We start from the raw sequence: 6953 nt of genomic DNA, 5'->3' as shown, positions 1-6953 counted from the left end.
TTATAGGCCATAATCAGTTGTTTATACTGTATTAGGCTGGGTAGTTCAAGCCACCCAAGCTGATTTAGATTGATGTAATGATGTGTCCTAAAAGGCAGCCCAGTGGCAAACCTGGCAATGTGGTTGTAGCAAATTGAGAGTTTGTTAAGAACAGTCTTGTTTAAATTCGAGAGTAGAGGGGATGCATACAGAAGGGTTGAAAGAAGGTGAGAGCGAGCTATGGCAATTTTAGCTGGAGGGGTTAGGAAGGCTTTTATTCTGTAAAGTGACCCTAGTTTTTTATTGATGGTTTTGATAGTTTGGTTAACATGTAGGTTGAATTTTAGATTTTTATCTATGATAACACCTAATAGTTTTGTAGAGGGGTCAGGGGAGATTATTGTGCCATCATTTGAATTTATGGTAAAGGTGAAAGCGGTAGACCTACGTGTTGGTGAAAATAACAGCATTTTAGTTTTTTTGGGATTTAGGATCAGACAACATTCAGAAAGCCAGTTTTCTATTGTATTAAAGGTGGTCTGGGTAGCTGACCATAACTCTGTTGGAGATGTGGCCGAGCAAATCAGAGTAGAGTCATCAGCATATTGGATACAGCTGATTTTTGGGATGACAGTATAAAGGTCGTTAATGAAGATGAAGAACAGCAAGGGCCTTAGTACAGAGCCTTGTGATACTCCAAGGGTGTTAGGTAGAAGGTTAGAGAGTTTGTTCTGCTAGAGGACAGCTTGCTGTCGACCATTCAGGTAGGATTGAAACCATTGAAGGGCTCTAGTATGTAGACAGAATGTTTGCAGGGTGTGGATTAAAAGTTGGTGATCAACCATATCGAATGCCCTGGAAAGATCCAAGAAGAGGGCTGAAGATATATAATTATTGTTGCGATTATGGTTTATGGTGTTGGTAAAGGCAAGGAGGGCTGAAGTAGTGGTGTGATGAGGACGGAAACCATGCTGAGTGTCTGCCATAAGGTGATTCTGGATTAGGTGGTGCATGAGTTGTCTGTGAATACATTTTTCCATAATCTTTGCAAGTGGAGAGAATATAGTTATTGGCCTATAATTGGAGAATTCAGTAGAGCTGCCACCTCTGTGAAGTGGGATTACATAGGATATTTTCCAGATGGTGGGAATTTTAGCTTCTACTATGGTTCGATTGATTAGTATTGAGATGGGGTAAGCAATAGCATCAGCTGATTTTTGTAGGTACTCGGCAGGGAGTTGATCATTAGAAAGTGTAGTGGGTTTTAATTTTTTGATCAAGGTACGGATAAGTGAAGTGGCGACTGGTTGGAAGCTGAATACGAGTAGATTTCTAGGGGTGCTACTTTCAGGACCAGGGGAGCTAGAAGGTAGTTGGCTAGCTAGGGCTTGAATTGTCTCAGTAATGAATCGGTTAAAACTGTCAGAAACATCTTCAGGGGTTTTATCAATAGTAGCAGCAGGGATTGGGGTTGAAGTTTGTCCAGGATGTAGTAGATTATTTAAACCTGCCCAAAACTTCTGAGGATTATTTTGGTTTACTGTCTGTAAATTACAGTAGTATTGTTTTTTGTCTTGTAAAATGAATTTTTTAGTTTCGTTCCTGGATTGCCTGTATTTAATGTGATTTTGGGGGTCTTTAGAAGAATGCCATGAAGCCCATGCTTTGTTTCTAAGGGTAATTTTGAGTTTAGTCTCTTTAGAAAGCCATGGCGCAGTTTTTGCCTTTGTTCTCTTTGAACAAACAGGTGCATGCAAATCAAGGATCTCAAGGAATTTGTTGTTAAAGTATGCTACTGCTTCCTCTAAGGGGAGGTGTTTTAGAATAGACCAATTACATGAGTTTAGTTCTTGTTGGAATTTGGCAGGGTCAAAGTTTATATTGTTTCTAACCTTTCTGAGTAAGGGTTGTTGTGAATTAATGGCTTTGTGCTTAATAACATATGTGAGAAGGTGATTGCTTAGGCCATCAGGGAAGGTACCAGAGGTGTACAGTTGGGGGTGACTATTTATGAGTACCCAGTCAAGTATGCTTTCTTTTTGGTTGGGTTTACCTATCCTGGTAGGGGTGGATATGATTTGTGTAAATGCATGCAGGTTAATATGGGTGATTGGGGATTCTGAGGAACAGGTGCCCCAGTCTATGTTAAAGTCTCCAAGTAGTAGGGTTTTTTGGGGGTAGTGACATGATAGCCAGTGCAGGATATCTTCAAGTGTAGATATATTGTTACCTGGGGGAATGTACATACAGATGATATTAATGCATTTGTTTTTATTAAGTTGCAATTTGGTGGCAAGAATCTCCGAGTTATTAATCTGAGGTGGATGTATTACATCTATAGTGACATTCAACTCAGATTTATAGGGTACAGCTATCCCACCCCCCCTTCCTCGAAGCATGATCCAGCCTGTGTATGTTGTACCCAGGTGGTAACACTTCATTGTCTGTAGTGTTAGGTTTTAACCAGGTTTCAGATAAACAGAGAATCTCAGGGGAGTGGACATCCAGAAGTGCATGCAATTCATGTACCTTGTTATTAATGCTTCTAATATTGATATGACAGACTAGAGGAGAGTTAGTTGGCCTATTAATTGTAGGTTTGTAGCTCAGATTGCAAGTAGAGGGGGTATGTGTATCTGAAGTGGGTGGGCCAGGGTTGGGGTGAATATCACCACCAAGTATTAGGTTAAGTCTATACTTGGTGATGAACTTCAGGAATTTGTTTATTAGTTTGCGGCAGTGTTTGGATCTAGAGCTAATGTGCCTGGGGTTGAGATGTTGATAGACTGAACAAGATGTTGGATAGGACCTGGTACTGTAAGTATGGTTGAAGGTGGGAGGATTTACAGCTGGGGTGATAGTATGGCCTTTTTGGACCTGAAATCCCGTGAGAAACTGGTTTTCATACAAGATAAGGAGGTATGGTGCGAACAAGAGGGGTAGTAAAGAGAAGTATATCATTATCTGTGATTCAGCTAGTGAGTTAAGGAACTGTTTTACCTGGTGATGCAATACCAGAAGATAGAGTGGTGAGGTAAAGGTACTAGAAGGGGGATGGGAGAATGCCAGATGAAAGCTAATAGGTGTGATTAAAATGTAGGTAGAAGAATGGGGGTGGGAGGAATTATCCCAGATGAAAGAAGATAGGATCTAGAAAGTGGGGGAGTGGCTATAGTACTATAAATTTAGAGGTACTGGGGGTGGGAGGGAATTGGGGGCAGAAAGGGGAGTGAAGAGAGCCCGAGTGTAGCGAGGGCGAAAGTAGCAGGGCTATTGCAGTTTACAAGGTTTCCTGAGGTGTCCTAAAGCTATAAGGTATGTATTATAGTTCTTAATGTAAGAGTCAGTTTACTTAAGTTAAAGGGGAAGGAAGCAAACACTCAAGTAGAAATAAGAGCCTTATGGCTGACCAAAATGGTGACCTGCTTAATTACACAGCACTGTAAGTGAAAGCTTAACAAATTCTTTTTGTGTGCAACCTACTCTGCTTAAATGCCGAGAGAAACTGATTTTGTTATGGTGACCAATTGCAGTCCTGCAGACTCCGTTTTGTAGTGAACTGTAGAGTTCAACTAGGAAAAGAGAAAAGCAGAGATTCTAGGGTAAGCATGAAGGCAACAACAGGCAGTTATTGTATAATAATACATTCAGAAAGGTTTGAGGGTGGGGGGTAAAGTAGCACACTTCAGAATGAACTAAGATTTATAGCTAAGAAACCAAAGCAAGAGAGCAATGCAGTAAATAAACACTTGCCAGATTTTAAAGCTATACCATAAAAACTAAATAAATTGTTCACAATTGTACAACTGGAAAATTGAATCACTTCAGGTATAGCTAGCCCAAGTTATTCAAGTCATTAAAGCACTTCTTCAATGTGTGTGTGCAATTTAAACATTAAAAACACAAATATTACCACAGAAATTCAGTAAAGTCACTAGCTACTTATAGAGCCTCTGCAAAAATTAGAGCAGTCTGTGCAGAATCAGAATTTAGCAGCAGGTCATTCAGTTACACAAAAAAACAGTAAAAGATCCATACAATGAAGAAACTTACAATGAGTCACACAAGGTCTGCCAAAGGGGGGAGAGAGGGGGAAATCCTAAGTGCCTAGATTTGAAAATGATGCCTGTACTGAATTGTAGCAGTTTAACCTGTTTGAGGAAAGAGGGATGTGGGGGAAAAGAGAAGGCAGTAGGAGTGGTTACAGGGAATGCCCTGATTGACTCAATACACCACACCAGAGGTAAGTTGAATGTAAGGGCCTAAAATCTGCACTCAGCACTATAATGTTATTTGCACTTAGTACTTTAATTTTAATGTTACTTGCACTGTAATTTCACTTATGTTTAGCAGGAAAGACAGACCAACAGTATACAATGTTGGGAATTTTTCATTAGAAACCATTCATTAGAATTTCATAGTTCTTATTTTTCAGAAAATGTACATGGTTACAGCACCTATTTTTCTATTAACATTATTAAATGAATTACAGTGGTGAGAAAGTTGATTTTTTTCTGCATTTTCATTTATTTTCATCTCAGAATTTGAAAAATTCTAAAAAATATCCCTGGTAAGGAAAATTCTTGTTCAGTATTTGTACTCCCTGTGGAGAGATGGGAAGCTCATCAGAGACAAAACACATTGGTCTCACATCTCAGTCCAGGGTGATGAACAGTGAAGTTCTTGTGTTTGTCACTTGTGTGCTTTCCCATTGACTGAAGACCAAAATGTTATTATATTTAGGTGCCATGTAAGATGATGGAAGGATTTACTTAGCAGACGTGTTTTTTTTTTCCAATGGATGTTGCTGGGATGTCCAGTAATTCCACAGTATCCTCTAGAACTGTGTATCCAAGAGAGAGGACCTTCTTAGATGATTTAGTCCAGTGTTATCAGTGACTGTGTCATATTTAGCTACAATCCTCTACAACTGACTTGAGATGTCACCATGTTTTCTCTTAGGCAGGCAGAACAGTGTCACAAGCTCCTTACAAAGACCAATGATATGTGTGTGTCTCATATATGATGGTGTTATAAATTGCCAATATGTTTTTGGGGTTACCAGGGAACAGCATCTGTCTCATGAGCTTTTAAGTTTGATGTGATTCATTTGTTCAACAATAATCCCAGATATTTTCTTTATGTGGACTGTCTCCCCTCATGTGGAACTCTTTGTATTTTACTTTACTGTGATCCATGAGTGGGAAATCTGTAAAATATGTTGCATACATGAACTGAGACTGAGGTTTTGTTGAGATCATGGATTCTTGTGCCACACCTGAGGCTTTTGCAGTATGGTGTTCTGAACGTCTGCATTTGCTGTCACTTGTATGTATTTATGCTCACAGGATGGAGCAGACTCTAGGAGCTTAGCTTTAGTATTCAGAATATACATACATTTTTCAGTCTCAAGGGTATTTAAGGTCTTGTCAAAAAGAAGTGCATTTGCAGTGAGTGTGTAGGTCTATGTTTTGGGGGGGCTGTATTATTATCATTACTATCATCATTATTATTAGTTTTTTTTTTGTGACGTGGTTCCAGTAAACATCACCTGCAGAAAATTGCAAGGCGTTAAATTTTGGAGGATATAGGTCAATGCCTATGTACAATGAGACTTTCTAGTCCACTTTGTAGTTCGATTTTGGTAAACATGTCACCAGCAGCACGTCAGTAAATCAGTTTGGAGGGCCATGCCTTGTTTTTATTTTTTATGCTTAATTTCTCAGAGATGACAAAAATTCTTGGTTAATTTTTTTCATGCATAAAAGTATATATATTACAGTGCTAAGTAGGCAGGATAAATATCCTTCTATCTATCAATCAATAGAGAGATAGATATGTATTTATTTCTTTCTTTGTTTCTTTCTTTAGTTATATGATATTTGATAACCAGGAAAGTGTGGCTGGATACAGAATACCCATTTTCAGTGGAGGCTTGGGGAGAAAAGCTCCATACAAAGAATGACAAAGAAGAATGTAAAAATGCAAGACATTAAACAGTGAGAAGGAAGAAAAAAAATACCTATAAATTATGAAAAATATAAAGTTGGATACAGGAATTTTACAAACAGTAAAAAAGTACACCAGTAGAAATAAGACATTAAACAGTAAAAAGTTACATATGCAAAAACTTATATAAATTATAAATTATAAAATACAATATTTGGATGTGGGATTTTGCAAGTGGTAAAAAATATATAGATACAGGGTATTACTAGTACAAGTAAAGAAATTTCAACTATGACTTTATATTCTGGGACAAGAGAATATAGAGTGAAAAGATTGATTGGAGGAGGGAGAGAGAAAGAAAATAAATTTGGTGATAGATAGCTCTTTGCTGAGGAATAATAGGAGAACAGAAGGAAAAAGGGAGACTAAATAAGAGTAGGAGAAGAAATTAAAGACAAAGAGATGAAAGCAAGGTAAGTGACGAACATGAGCATAACCAATATTTGGAAAGATGCTCTTTAAGGAGGGACTTGCAATTTTGGTAGTGAGGTACTTTGATATTAGGTGGCAAGTTATTCCAAGATTTGGCTATGCAGTAAGAATAGAGACTGTGGCCACTGGATCTCAAAGATTTAAAGATAGACAGAAGATGTTTGTCAGAATATCAAAGCTCCCGATGATGAAGATAGACTTGTAAGATGGAAGAGATGGTTGGAAAACTAGGGGGTTGTAGAATAGTTTGTGAGTAAGAAGTAATTGGTTCATATGTAGTTATTATGGAAGCTCAACCAGTTAAGCTGTTTAAGAGATAGGCAGTAATGATATATGTGAGGTTGGGTAGTGGCAAATTTTGCTATTTTGTTGTAACACTGGTCAAGTTTGGTTTTCAGGGAGGTACTTAGGTTGGTTAGAATATGTGAGACATAAAGAAGGTAAGGTAAGAGGTATGTGGTTGTGAGTTTGTAGAGTTTGTTAGGAATTGTTTAGTCCTATATAATATGCCAAGTTTTTGATGGGTTACTTTG

Source organism: Protopterus annectens, chromosome 5.part1 (genome assembly GCF_019279795.1).
Source record: "Protopterus annectens isolate FY-2018-M chromosome 5.part1, PAN1.0, whole genome shotgun sequence".
NCBI lineage: Eukaryota > Metazoa > Chordata > Ceratodontiformes > Protopteridae > Protopterus > Protopterus annectens.
This window is presented reverse-complemented; position numbering follows the sequence as displayed.